This window comes from Empidonax traillii, unplaced genomic scaffold (genome assembly GCF_003031625.1).
Source record: "Empidonax traillii isolate 1590-97213 ecotype Southwest subspecies unplaced genomic scaffold, ASM303162v1 scaffold91:size2966241, whole genome shotgun sequence".
NCBI classification, from domain to species: domain Eukaryota; kingdom Metazoa; phylum Chordata; class Aves; order Passeriformes; family Tyrannidae; genus Empidonax; species Empidonax traillii.
This window is the reverse complement of record NW_020955284.1, coordinates 155,337-170,570: the sequence shown is the minus strand read 5'-3', so window position 1 is coordinate 170,570 and position 15,234 is coordinate 155,337. Positions and strand designations below refer to the sequence as shown.

The 15,234-nt window shown below is 44.2% G+C and overlaps 1 long non-coding RNA gene across 1 annotated transcript; it reads right to left on the bottom strand.

The window, feature by feature from the left end:
* Positions 1–7,216: 7,216 nt before the first annotated feature.
* On the bottom strand, positions 7,217–13,852 carry LOC114056405. The gene is made up of 3 exons (XR_003570995.1): positions 13,543–13,852; positions 10,061–10,195; positions 7,217–7,339 (listed from the first exon to the last, which is right to left on the bottom strand). It is a non-coding gene; the product is annotated as an uncharacterized LOC114056405 (long non-coding RNA).
* Positions 13,853–15,234: the final 1,382 nt, after the last annotated feature.

The following is a 15,234-nucleotide window of genomic DNA, read 5'->3' as shown; positions in this document are numbered from 1 at the left end:
ACTGGGAGCTGTGGATCAGCATCCAGCTTCAAGTATTTTCTAGTGTCAAGTGCTTCACATAGTCCCCTCTGGATTCTGGTTCCAAGTCAGTCCAGCAATAGGTTTGGAGAGCGTTGAGATCAACAGAGTCTCACTATCCCACAGTGGAGGCTTGTGGCCTCTTTCCAACCTGTAAAAACAGTTTAAAAAAAAAAATCTGCTATGGTCACAATGAAAAACCCCGTGCTAAGCTTTGTTTAGACTCTCTTACCTCATAATTCTGATTGTGAAATGCTACTTAGGAAAATCAAGACTGATCAAAAGCAGGACATTTTTGTGGATTTTTGAAAAAAGGTGGTTATTTTGAAGGTTAAAGATGGAGAGATTTTCACTGAAGTAATTTTTCTCTTACAATTTTTTCAGCATCCTGTTATTTTGAGTTTCCACTTTTATCTCCTACCAACCTTTACCTGTCCAGAGCAAACAGTTTCCCTGACAGCTTCTGTCTCTGTGTGCCATTTGCTGAGCATCACCTTCACTAAGCCCCGGGTGCTCACTAAAGAAAACTCAATTCTTTATATTCTTTGCAGAACCAGGGAAGGTCCTGCTTGCTCAGTTGGGCGCTGAGATAGTTTGCTACTCAAACCTACTCCTTATGGCACCGCTGATGTATTTTTGTCTCAAAGAAATCTGTTTATTGTCTGCTCTTAAATAAAGAGCGAGCGGCTCTGTGAGCAGCACCGCGCTGCAGGGAACACAAACAGCCTGTTACTCAAACACCATTTCTGAAGGGATTGTGTTCTGCTTTTCAGAGAAGATTAAGAGCTCAATTACAGCAGAGGAAGAGTCTTTCATTAAATCACACATAGAACATAATAAGGACAAATTATAAAGCTCTTCATAAGCAAATCTGTGTCAGACTGCTGGGTAAGGAGGCCCTTCCTGGGGAGCATCAGTTGTTTCTCCCGCCCTTCTGAAGAAGTGAGTCCCACACGCCTCATCTAGCCACATTTTTAAGGAAAGCATATAACCAGATACCTATGGGGCATCCAGCTCTTTCTTCCAGTGACTGAGATGACCAATATAAGCAACCATCCACTCATGTTTGTAATGAGTGGGATGAAGCCTTGGCTTAGTATTGGTGTGCACAGTTTAGAAGTGCAATGGTGTGTTCAGTTAACTCACAAAAAGCCCAGAAGCTCAGTGTTGTCTCAGCTGTGGAGTTTAAAGAATTTTTAGGCCTGATCCAAGGCATGGATCAGCTACCTAAAGCCAGACATCACACCAAGCTTGTTTCATTCCAACAGCCCTGCCGTGCTCTCCTATCTGCAAAGACTTCCACCCATAAACCTTCAGATAATAAATTAAAGCTCCTGTGTGCAAAGCCCAGACAAACAGGGGCAGAAATACCCACTGGCCTCTTTGGCTTTACTGGTGACTGCACACTTGTGAACCTGCAGATGAGGGATTCCATTCTATCCTCTCCCTCCCAAGCATTTCAAGGCACTTCATGGCAGAGCTCAAAGGGGACAGCAAGGAGTTACAGGGCTGTCCAGAATCCTGCACCTGGGAAAGGGTGAGTCCAAGTTTAGTCACAGATTTGTCATTGCTTGATTTCGTTCTGTTGTTACTCTGTTCTCCTGAAATATATTATGGTTAATTAAAGGTGGTTAGCTAATTGGATTGTAAGCAGGTGCTGGTGGAAAAAAAAAAACAACAAACTACTGTTCCCCTCTAAAACCCCAAACAGAGATACATTGGAATTCCCTTTGAAAAGACATCCCAAAAGCCCATCATCTGTTGATGAAAACAGTCACCTGAAAGGGGAAAAAAAAAAAAAAAAGGCAACATTTTTCAGGAAGTTTCCCAACTCAGGCAACAGCAACCCCCATCAAGCATTAGGATTGTCATTACCACCACAAAACCCTTCAAAGGCTCAAAAACCTTTCTTGGGAAGTAGTGACAGAATGCTCAAAGTTGAAAAATGATCCATGAAGGCCTAACATTTCCATCATCAAGGGCAGAATGAAGTGAGAAGGGGAGCATGACTGGGGCTCTTCAAAAGCCAGACCTCAGAGCGGAGAAGTGATTAAATCCTGATATCCCTCTGATTATCCAGAAATGGATCAAACCGTGTGAGAGAGCTCAGAAAGCAAGAGTGCTTGTAACAAAACACGTACACAGAGGGAGGAAGAGAAAATACAGCTGAATACACCCTAGTGCTCTTCTTCAGACTGACCTGATGTCATGATGCAGTGAGTCACACACATCTCCCCCCAGACATGGGTGGTAGAACTGAAAAGTCCACTGATAAGCAACAGAAATAATTAAGAGCATAAAAGAGTGATAGTAGGGATTAGGGAACTGGAGAAGAAAGAACATAAAAAGGCTAGACATCATGTAATACTGTGCATAATGAGAGTAAAATAGATGTTGCTACTCATTATATATCAAAATAATCATAGAATAATTTGGGTTGGAAGGGACCTTTAAAGGTCACCTGGAATGACATTCAAAAGAAACAGAAAAACAATATATTAAGAGAGAAACCTATATTGAGAACAACCTATGATTAGAGGCAAACCAGCAACATCTCATCTTTGATCTGAAGGTTTATCAATAACCAGTGCTGTCTGGCACAGAGGGAAACACTAAAAGAAAATCCCTGCACTCAGATTCTCCCATGCTGTGCTATCAGACATCCCCCTGCTCCTGCAGAAACACTGGATTTGGGGAAGTGATCACAATGTGGCAGCATCACGTGGGAAACACCACCTCAGTGCATCCCCCTTCTCAACAGTAAGGCAGTTTTTATTTGATCACTAAACTTCTCTGGAAAGCACTGGGTGCAGGGTAAACAGGGACAAAAAAGTGATGTCTCTGTGGAGTAGTGGGTTAAATTCTCACTAGGTCGTTAACTGCTGGTTTTATTAGGCTGCCTACAAACAAATCATAATTGCCTAGTGGCTACTGCATGGTGGAAAGCCATGTTGGTTTCTTAATGTTCTCACTTGCCAATGAAATTATTTTTAAAATGCCTTGTAAAGTTTTGCCCTTCTCAAAGAACATGTCAAGTTGATAGACCGATGTGTGAAATTAACTGCCCTATAAAAGCGAGTTTTAGTGCACTTCAATAGCACTTGAAATGTTCTTCTCTGAGAAACTGTCCCCAGAATCCAGGTGGAGCTTTCTCCACTGGAGCTCTTAGAATTTTGTGGAAGTTATAACCTTGACATTTATTTTATAGGAGCATTTTCAGCCAAAGAGTCAAATTCCTGCTCAAGCCCTGAGTTTTCTCAAATCACAGGTAAACTTGGATCTAAAGATCTATCTAGAGCCCAGGACTACTAAGCCCTCCCTAAAGAGGTCTGTTATAAATCATAGCTTGAGATGAAGGTAGATCCTTAGCTTAATTGAGTTAAATATTCCTCCTAAATCAGCATAAATTATAATTGCTCCATTATAACTCATGTCTTGTCCGCTCCTGATTTACTCTTCCTACTTGTACAAGGGCTAGTTATCCTAGCCCTAAGCACCATCCTTACTCCTACAGCAGCTGGATGGCTCCCACTATTACTACTCTGCAGACAAATGTTGGATTAAAGTTAACCTGAGAGCTTTATCCAGTTCCTGCCAGAGCTAATGGAGAGGATATTTCCGTTAATTCAATGCAGCTGTTATCTCAGAAAAAGGATCTCGCTTAAATTAAAAGTTCTGCCAGAATCAGTATTGCTTTTTTCCCCCCCAACCATTCCCTAAAAGCCCTCACTCACTTAAGAGCTTTTTATATAATTTCAAATATTCATTACATGGCCAATTATTAAAAGAACATTATTAAAATGCACCTGCAGTGCATTTAATGACCATCCCCAGCATATTTTTTTTTAGATGTTTTTTCCTTCCACGTTTTCTTCAACAATAGCTAACCAGGTGCCCTCTCTCTCCCTTTTTATCTCCTGCTTAATCCATTTACTATCATCTTCCATGGCACAGCACACGATGTTTCCACAGCACCTCCCATGCCGGAGCCTCCACCAGCCACGATTTCACGATTCGCCCAGAAAATCCAGGCCCCAGCCTTTATATTCCCACCTCATCTTCCCATCCACGGAGGAGAGTCAAGGTCAGCCACATGCAAACGAGGTATTTGAAGCTGAGGCGTGACGAGGCGATGATTGCTTGGTGAGTGCAGGAGGAGCAAAAGGTCTTGGCTCTGCCTCATTTATTAAATCGCCCTCAAATGCGCAAGGAAAATTAAGGACAGAGCAGTGACGCTCCTCTGACCAGCTTCCCCTTGTCATTGTTCCTGTCACAAAGACAAAGACAGGAAGGTTACACATAATCCTTTACTCTGACCTCTGCTGTGATGAAAATGTTGAAAAACAGAAGAAGAAAAAAAAAATACTCCTCAGTGACTTGCATCACAAGAGCTCAGGATTCCCAGCTCTCTTACAAAGGGGGAAGATTTGGCAGGCAAAGAATACGAGAAGGAGCCTCAAATTCTCCAAAATCACAGTAAAAATATTTTTTCCCACGCAAACCTTAGCAAAGCTTGAGTTGCTTCTTTCCCTCTTCCCAGCAAAGCAGAGTTGCTCTAGTTACTACAAGCAATATTTTCTTTCTCCCCCCTGCCAAGGAACAAGCTCCCCTCCCAGTGCTCATCACACCCATGCTTAAGGAGAGTGGAATAGGTTCATTTATCACTTATTACAATGATTAACTCCCCCAGAGTTAATTCCAGAATCAACACAAGCTCTTCAAAAAGGGCTGGCATCTCTTTTCTTATTTTCCCCCCATTTGGTGGAACGTTTTCATTCTGTTGTTGTTGTTTGGACCAGTATATTTATATATATCTGGCTGAGGCTGCTTAAAATAGTACTACAAGATACCAGGATGAGGGGTGGAAAACTCTGCTCTTGCATATCCAGTGTTTCTGTTGTTGGAAGCCTTAAATCAATCCCTCATCTCTGGTGGGATGAAATGAATGTTACTAATCCAATTTCCAAAGTACCACGGAACAGGCTGACGCTATTTTAAGACTAAAAAAAAAAAAACCAAGCCAATTTAACCAAACCATTTTCCATTTTCTCTGTTCCACAATTTATGACAAAAGGCAGGAGAGAAAGATTGTTTTGGAAACCGTGTTTTCAAAACCCTAAAAATAATATAAAAACTGCTCAGCCATGCTCTGGGCTGTTACAACCCCAAAAAGCACTGGCTGCCTTTGCTCACAGAGTCACAGGAGTTGTGATGGCATTTCGACACCAGGTACCAACGCAGTGACCACACCTGATGTCTGTGCATGGGAGGTTACTGTGACAGGTCCCACAGGCCAGTCATTTATTGGTCTCCCTTTGAATAATTACAGCACTTCTGTGTAGCAAAGTAAACATGAGCCTATTTTAATGGCCCTTGAAATTGGATGTGTGAAATGAGGTACACCAAACAGGATGTCAGCTGAACCTGTCATCTCCAAATGAGTCTTTGCATTCCTCCCAGGAAGATGAATTGGATTCACTCCTTTGCCAGTCAAACTGCATCAGCTGGGAATTTGATATAGAAAATGTGCTTTCTGTTCCTTGCCAAGCCAAAATTCCCACACATTTCTTGTATGTCCTTCTTAGATGAGGACCATGTTCAGCTGAGTGACAGTGAAGTAAAATGACAACCCAGGACTGTGTTTTTCAATACACCATATCCTCCATACACATGATTAATGACTCACCAGCACACAGGAGCAAGGAAGGAACCCAAATGCATCACCATACATGAAGTCACATGTGTTGGAGGTCAAAAAAAGTCTTGCAGAGATACTGGAAACCCTCCTGTGAGAGAATCTGAGCTATTTTCTGGTTCTGAGGGTGAAGATGCTCAGGATATTCCACAGATGCTCAGCAGGCAGTAGGACTGGGCCTGAATCCTGCTCTGAAAATGCCAGAGCTCAACAGAGAGCTGAGGGAATGATTTATATTGCATTGACAGGAGTCAAGGTCACGCAAGGGTCTTTCATCAGGAGCCAACAGCAGCCTGGAGGATGGGGTATACTGAATCCATACCACCAAATGCCCATCCCTCACCTTAATGCAAAGCTGCCACAGCTGCCCCCTGAGTTGCCATGTATCACTTTTTATATTTCTCCTGCTGTGTATATTTTTGAGCAGCTGTTACATGTGGCTTTTTGTGGTGATCCTGTGGGAAACAGCCATTTGCCTGCTGTGATATTCACTAATACCAACACCTCATTCCCTTTGGTTTTGTTTGGGGGTGGTTTTTTGCCTATTTGTTTGTTTGGGAGGGGGTTGTTTGAGGTTTTACAGTTTTATTTGGTTTGGGTTTTGTTTGTTTGTTTTTAATAAATGACTGGTGAAGTTTCAACTGCCAAACTCAAAAGAATGCAAACCAGGGCCGACTTACCAGAAATTATTTCTGATTGGGTTAGACCACTTGCAGGTTTTGCTTTACACCATCAGCCTGCCTGGGCTCTGTGTGCTCAACATTTCACAAAGGGAGAAGACAACAGACAATGCACTGAGCTCCCTTTCAAACAGCAAAACCTGCGTCAGCATGACAGAAAAGCAGGAAAAAAATAGAGACAATATTCATCAGTTAGAGCAGAGCAAACATCCCACCATCTGCCCCTCTGCTGTTATTAATTTTAGAGACATTTAGAGACAAACCTGGGTCTAATGGTACCACCTATCCTTTCAGTTCCTGATGTTATTTGCCACCCTCCAGCTTTGATACCAACTGATCTAACATATTGCTGTCCATGTGGAGCAGAGGGGAAAGGCATCACCAGGTTCTACATGGACAGAAATTCCCTTTGGAGACCTCCCCTGCTCTGTCACCAGACTCTGGTACAAGCTTAACATGACTTGATCCTCCTAGTTAAAGGTGTGATATTAATTGGCACAAATTTTTCCCTTGGACTTTTTAGCACAGCAAATGTCAGTGCTTGTAATCTCTGCTCTGCAGTCCCTGCTCAGGCATCAAAATATCTGAACCATCCACCCCAGCACATCTTTAATTGGCAACTACCAGTGGAGAGCTGCGGGGGGAAGAACCTACCCCCAACGACCACACAGAAAAACAAAACACTTGACATTGGTAGTTTAGGTCAGAGCTGAAACAGGAGAGAAAGTATTTTAATGCCAGTGAAAGAGGTTTTTAAATGCTGAGTTCATTCTCCAAGAAAACAAACCTAATGAAAGCTTTTAGTCTCCTCACCTGCCATGGACATGCATTGCTGAATTTGCTCCTGGGTTAAGACTGAGTTTTATTAGTCAGCTGGGACTCTAATATTGCTCCTGGTTAAGGTGCAGAGATGATATTTCAGAGCCAGACAAGCTCAGTACAACTCCTGCAACACACAGAGTTTCCAGATCTGTTGGACTTTCAAGCCATGCAAACATTTTTATCCCAGTGCAAAGATAACTACTAGGACGTCACCAATGTACCACACACTTCTCAGAGCTGTCCCTTCTGCCCAGCCCTCCCGAGTCCCTTCACAGCGGGGTTGTGAAGGGACTTCACAGCAGTGACAGGTTGTAGTGACAGGGAATTTGCAGCAGCCTGAAGTGCCCCAGAAAGCAAGCACCAGTTGCTCTCCAAAATGGGCCTTCAAGAGCTTCACTGTGTGATACCAACAGAAAAAAGAGCTGACTGCAAAATCTGGGATTTAAAAAAAAAAACAAAACAAAACAAAAAATTTATGCCAGAAATGTCAAGTAACTCTTCATCTGCAGAAAAAAAACCCAAACTCACTCTGGAATAACACAGAGGATGAGCTGAAAACAGCCCAAGTATTTTAACCCATTTGGTGTCTAGACATTTCAACTACTTTCCTGAAGGAAGGATGCATTAAAAATGCGTGGGGGCAAGGCAAAGAAAGTGAGAAGTCTTTGAACACCCCTGGCTCAGGAGACGCAGAATTCTCCATGCTGGCAGCGTTTCATCCTCACGCCAGGCTGGGAACATCTGCTCCCGGTCACCTTCGGACACAGGGCAGGGACAGACCGTGTTGTTCATCACGCTCAGTTTACCATCTGGGATAACATATTCGCATCCCACTGCCATTTACGTAGGAATTTCAGGGGACACGCAGGAGGAGCAGCCCATTCACAGCCCAAACTCCACGATGCTGCAGACTGTGGCAACCCAGACTCTGCATTTACACCTCGGCCTGTGTGCCTTATTTTTCCCCTCTGTAAAGTCTCCCCAAGTCCCTCCGTGCTCAAATTCCCAAGATAATTAAAAGCAGCGTTAGAACAGGGATGGGCAATGTGAACAATGCCAAGGCTCAGCAAAATTTCTCTTCTCAGGGCTGACCTTTCCAGCCAAGGTGGGAGGAAAAGCCAGCATGAAAGAGGTGTGAAATCAAAGCAATAATCAAATTTAGTTATAATGAGAGAAGCTGGAGAGGTTTTCAGCGCTCAGAACAAGATTAGCAGCTCCAGGCACAGGAGGAATGCGGCATTTTCCTCCCTGTAACAACTCTGCGATGCAAATTGCATTTCAAATCCTTCTCCCCAGCTCTGGGACCCATTCAGCCGCCAATGTGGTGCTGAATTTTTAAAGCAAAGTGCAGGCTGGTCAGAGAGATGGTTTGTAAACAAAAAGCACAGAGGACAGCTTGGAAGCACCAGCCAGAACAAAGACCAGCAGAGCATGGCCTTGGGGTGCAGCACAGCCACCCAACACATTCCCAAAACTCCAAGAAATTAATGTATTTGGTACTTGTTTTCCTCCCACAGGAGATACAGAAGGTGCTTTGTGGAATCCCTGCCTCCTCCAGGCTGTATCAGCACGCAGGAGAGCACAAAGATGAAGGTTACACGATTTCTGCTTCTGCTTCCAATTCCTACCTCAAATCTCTCCAAAACCTGTCACTACTGAGCCCTCCCAGAGCCCCAGATTCATTTGGTCCTTGAAGGATTTCAGTGCTGAGGAGGGAGATGAAGGAGCTTGGAGGGACCAGAGATGCAATTGCTGCCTCAGGTGCACTTCACTGCCCAAGTTAGTGCCTCTACAACCATTAAAATCAAGCCCTTTGACAGCATTAAGCCAACATCAGAACATCAAAGCCCGTAAATGGTTGGAAAAGTCATTTTTTAATATTTCTCTCCCAGTCTCCCGTTTCATGCTGCTGTTGCAAGGGCTTATCCCATCACTCAGCAGCTGCAGCAAGTCTTGGCAATCAGCTTCAGACAGATTTTTAGCGCTGAGCAAATACAAGGCAATTTTACTCAGTCCCCAGTGAAAGAGATTTCAGCTAAATCAGATAACTTCTGTGTTCTGAGGCTGGCCAGGCACTAACTGCTTCCAGATCCACAAGTCTGGATGTCAAACTGCTGTAATTACGAAGTGGAGCTGATGGTGTCACCCAAGTGCTGGCTCTGGGGTAGAAGTTGTCCATGCCCCAAGGCACAGCTCCTGCAGTGAGGGGGGACTACAGCAGGAACAGCACCAGACCTGCCAGCTCCCCTCATCTCCTGCAAGTAGTTTCTCAGCAAACTGCAAACCCTTCCTTTTCCCCCTGCAAAAGGAGCATTTCAAACATCCAGTCACCCTCAGATTCAGCCCTGCCTCTGAAGGGGATGGAGGCACAGCAGGAAGAGGAATGATTAGTAAGTCCTGAGTGGGATGGGAACAACAAGGATCCGGCTGTGTTCACTGTCCATCAGATCCAGCACATTTACAGCCCAGGGGACTGGGATGGCCCAGCAGAAGGACAGCTGCTGTCAGGACACCTCATCAGGTCGCTGGGGTCCTGGGCAGCCAAACAGGCACTATCTCATTAAAACCAGGCCAGGCATTGCTTCCTCAATCGTTGTCTCCTTCCTCTGCCACCCAATTAGCTCTTTTCTAGAGGATTTGGGAGATAACACACATAACAGAGGATTGAAAACTGAAAAGAGCTCAAAGAAGGATTTGGGTTGGAGGGGACCTTAAAGATCATCTTGTTCCAACCCACTGCCATGGGCAGGGACACCTTTCACCAGACCAGGTTGCCCTGTCCAACCTGGCCTGGAACACTTCCAGAGGTGGAAGCAACAAAAGCAGTGAAAAGCCATTTATTTACATTCCATCTACTCCAGCAGCTGACACAGTAGCAGAGATGAGGTGTGGGCAATCTTCCCATAAATATTATTCCCACCTGGATCCCCTTCTGTAACATGTCTGCTCCTTCCTCTGCCCTCCATCCACGTCTGTTGGGCTAGAAAAGATAGTGGTAGAAGGGAAGAAATGACAACAAACAGCTCAGCTATTGGTCCTACGGTACAACGAGCAGTAAATGAGTTACTTTGCTTCTCTCACACATCACTGCTGCAGGGTGATAATACCATTTATCATACCTGAATAATAAATGCCCACTGAGAAGGGAAAAGCATCCATTTATTCTTAAGCTCTGCAAGTCTCTTACTGAGAAGAAGTTGGAGGATAAAGGTTTACAGCCTCAGCAGGATGATGAGCAATGCCTCATCCTCCATCCCCCTGTGCCAGGGAAAGGTTGCTGGGCATATTGTTTAAATAAATAACATTAAGGCCATGAAGCAGGAATGAAAACTCCATAGAAAAGTTTTAACTGGGCAGACCCAAACATTAAAGGTTTTAAGAGTTTCTCCAAAATATCAGTAGGTTTAATTTCTTTAATTTTATATACAAGGTCATTCTGTCTCAAAATAATTGAGATCTATATAATTGCATTTCCAAGCACTAAATTCAGACCAGCCATGAAGACCACAAGAGGAAGGAGAAGAAAAAAAAACCCAACAGACATTTTTTAAGAAGACAGAAATTGAAGGCTGAGTTTTTCCCATTATAGAGAGTTTCATAAATTATCACCTGCCAGCTCCTTGCCTTCACTTGTGAGGCCATCACTGAATACTGGGGCTAGAAGCAGAAAAAGACTCAGATATCTGAATTAAAGGACAATGTAATGACAAGAGCTGCCTTAGAAAAGCAAGATATGATGGACAGCAGGAACAACTGAAGCCAAGAGAGACAAATCCAGGAACTATTCATGCTACAAAGATTTCTGATAAAACCCCCAGTAATCCAAAAAGCAGCATTTTGTCTGGCAGAGCTGATTGTAGCCATGTGCATGTAATTCAGTCACTGACAGCAAATGAAGATTTGCTTGGAGCTCCTTTGGTCCACTACTGCTTTCTTCTTTCCATCCAGAAAAATGTAATTACATCTACTCTTTGGGGGAAAATTACTTCTTTGAGTGGTTCATGGCAAAGAGTTTGTTCCCATATGCACTTGTAATCAGTAACCAAGAGAAATATTTTCTCAGAAGATCTCTTCAAAATTTTGGAGTTATTTTGAACATAAATAACTTGGTTATTTTGTTCCAAATGATAAGCAATTCAATTTGGCTTTAATAGAAGCATTTCTTCCTAGTCCTTCAGAGAGAGGAACAAAATGCTTTGTTGCAGGAAAATGAAAGGAGGGAGAAGTTTCTTTCCCCCTGAGCTGCACAATACCAAGAAGGCAGCAAAAAACATCCAATTTCCAATTCTTGTAGTTTAAGGGAAAACTCTGAGGATCTGAGCTGTGGGAAAGACAGAGTGGGAGAAGCAGGGGATCTGATGGGGTTTTTTATTTTGGGTGGGGACAGATTAGAGAAATACCCCAGCATCCAAAAAGCTCCACCTTAAAAGCCTTCAGTTTGGGATTTCACTTCTCCATCTGTCTGTTGACACTTGGCAGCTGCTTCACGTCATCACCCTTCTGACAGGCACAAAGTTTCTCCTGATTTCCAGCCTAAACAGAAAGCTTTTTCCATTCATTCTTCTGCCAGTACTCGGAGCTTGTACCTAATTTGCTCTTCCTCTCCCTGATGTGCATTTGTACACATAAAGGTACCACAGCCATGAGTATTTCATTGTTTAAATTATGCCATTTCTCCATATTATCTTCTTCCCAGGTGGCTGCATGGATTTGGTGCAGATTCAGCACTCAGAGCCTTGGCACCACGAAGTCCACAGTTTTCCTGATGACCTCCTAAGGCTTTGTATCAAGCCTGTGAAGGAAATACAGCAAAGAAATTCCAAACAGATGCCCTAGAAGAGGTAATAAAATGCCACATGCCTGTGTTGCTGCAGGGAAGGATCATCTTCCCTATTTAGTGCCGCTTATTAAATCATTACAAACAATTAAAGTAGCAGAGGAGAGGAAGGCAGCGTTATCATTTCCAGCTCTCCAGCCTGCCTCTGCCCCCTGGCAAGAATTTCATAAAGCACAGATCTCCCAGCAGAAGTCCCTCAGCAATAGCTTTTCTACATAAAAAACCAACCAAACAAAAAAACCCAACCAACCAACTAACCAAAAAACAAACAAACAAGGAAAAAAACCAAAACAACAACAAAGAAAACAAACAAACAAATAAAACAACAGCAAAAAAAAAACACATAGCTCACCATTTCCTGCTCAGTTCACCACATTTATCCAACTTACATTTTCTCCATCACACTGACACATCCAACAAGGCTCATGCTCCTAAAGCTGAATTTTGATTCGCACATATTCAGCCACGAGAGTTACAATGACCTCTTTGAGTAGGTCAGGCTGGTATTAATGGCAAAAGGGAGCTGTTATAAGTGATTGCAGTCCAAAAGCCACAGAGTTCAAACCAGGCCTCCTGCTTCTCTTTTTGCCTTATGACAATTGCTGGTATCATAACTCTTGCACTCCACAGTGTTTGCTGGCCTGAAGAGTGTTGGAGAAAGGTGCTGGCTCTGTATAATTGAACTCAAAAATGTGCCAGAAGACAGATTTCATGTGTTTTGTTGGGGTTTTTCTTCTACAATGAACATTGTAGAAAATATTAGAACATTTTTCTAACACATGATATTAAGGTGAAGATGAGTCATTTCACTGTCAAAACACAGGAGGGAGGGGAAAACCAGAGTGAAAAAAAAAGCAGTGAATTTATTCAGCAGCAATTTACACTCCATAACCCTCCACTGATTAGGCTTTTAGGCCAGAGGAGGTCTGCTGCTTAAGCAGAGAGGCAAAACATTAGGCTGTTGCTTAGAGATATTGGAATATATTGCACAGAGCCTACTCCCTGGCCAGCATCCCTGAAGGGCTCGGGGCTGTTTTTCCAAGGATGCATTCAGGCCCTGTTGCAATGCTGCTGTTTGTAAAGACTCAAAGCTTTTCAAAGCAGGCCAAGCAATGACAGAAAGGGTGACTTCTCAGAAGTGACAGTTTGGATGGCTTTAAAGAAGTTGACATGACAGTTCCTATCACCTGGAAGTGGCAGAAACCAAGGGCTCTCAGAAGCTGTGTAACAACCAGATTAATAGCAACTAAATAATGTACATTCCTGCATGGAATGCCGATGGATTGCAGCACTATTTACCTTACACAGCCCTCATCTGCCAAAAGCACAGCACGAGAAAGGACAGGGACCTGGGGAAGAGCAGATCTCTACCTGCTGACTCACATCCATTCCCAATCCACCCAATTTGGGCAACAAACATCCTTTTTTTTTTTTTCTATTTTACTCCCATCCTTTTAAACTAGGATTCCTCCTCATTTCTTGCTTCTTACCTCTGAAATCCAGCAACTGTGGTGAAGAATCCCCTTGCAGACACATCTGATAAAGGCAAACAGCAGGAAAACAGACCCTTTAGTCAGATCCAATGGTCATTGAGAGCTTCTGGAGTTAACAGCGTTCCAAGAGAGCTAAAAAAGAAGCAATTAGCTATACCCTGGAGTACTGCAGCACAAGGTCCCATCACATACAATGCTTTTTCCTGCACAGGCACAGGTCCCACAGTCAGATTACACATAAGCTGTGACTCACATGGGCTGAGGGAAGAAGCCTGAGATGGGGAACAACAAAAGCTTCGAGCCCCGAAGACAAACTGATCCATAGATTGATCCAGCAGATTAGCTTCCCCTACTTCCAGTTTAGGAGGATGAGGCAGCAGCATCTCTGCTTATGACAGCACAGACACAAGGGGAGCCCCACAGACCATGCAAAGGAGATGAACATCACTGAAAAATGGGACAGACCCCTTCCAGAAACCTTCCTCTCCCAAACAGCTCTGCTTTGAACAGGCTCACTTCCAGCCCTGAGAAAAAGCAGGGAAAAAATGCTGGAGAATAAAAGCATCCTGTAAAGGAAGCAGATTTTAATTTCTCTCTCTGTAACAAGGCTGTTTGAAGCCAGACCAATGTGGGGGGCGGGGGAGGAAATGAGGGTGTTGAAAGCAGTGTTCTGCCTGCACTCTAAATTCTCACAGATTCATATTAATTGCAGCAAGACTCGTACTGTGTCCTTGCTCACACGGTCACGGGTACACTGCCAGAGCTCTATTAATTACCACACCTCCGAGTGCATGGGCTCCTGCTGCGAGCCAGGCAGACTCTTGCAATGCCACTCACCCTCTATGGCTGGGTGATACTTCTGTGTGGCCCCAGGCATGCCACAGGGCTGGGAGATACTTGGTAGAAGCGCCAGGGTCTCCAAAAGCTGCTGGGGATGAGAACTGACCCATTGCTGGAGCTTCACAGCCTCCTTCCTGGCTTGCAGGGAGCAATCAGCTTCAGCCACCCACCGCCTCCTGGTGCTGCAGTTTTTATTCCCCATCACATCTGGTCTGAGTAAATTGTTAACATGGCATTTGTCTCGATTGCTCCCCTGCAGAGACAGACAGAGCAGTTATTGATATGTACTTTCCCTGACAAAAACGGGCCATTTATAAGACTCATTACTACGATTTTCCTTAAATCACCTCCAATACCACTTTGCCTTCACTGCAGCTTGTGACGGGTTGGATGTGTCACCAGCCCCTGCTATCACCATAGCAATTATTACCATTCAAAGGCACCTTCTGCCCCACAATTTACCAGTTCACTGACGGAGACATCTGCCCTACACTCATACCCCATAAAAATCAGCACCTACACCCCTAACTGGATCCCGGGGCTGTCCCACAAGGGGAGCACCATCACTTGGCTAAGCCAGCCTGGCTCAATACAGCTGGGAAGGGTTAGGAAGCAGCAGGACATGAGCCAGATTGTGGCAAAGGGAGAAGCACCCAGCATAGGGGTGATGAATGAGCTCAGGTTTCTCCTTTCCAGTTCCCCTCAATACCCACCAACTGCCCCTTTGCTGAGTGAGCACCACACCCAGGAGGAGCAGGTGCTTCCTGGGGATGCAGTGGCCAACTTCTCCACGCCTTCAAGCTTGCATCAGAGCAGCTCAAGGAGAGCCAGTCCCGAGGAAGAGGTTAG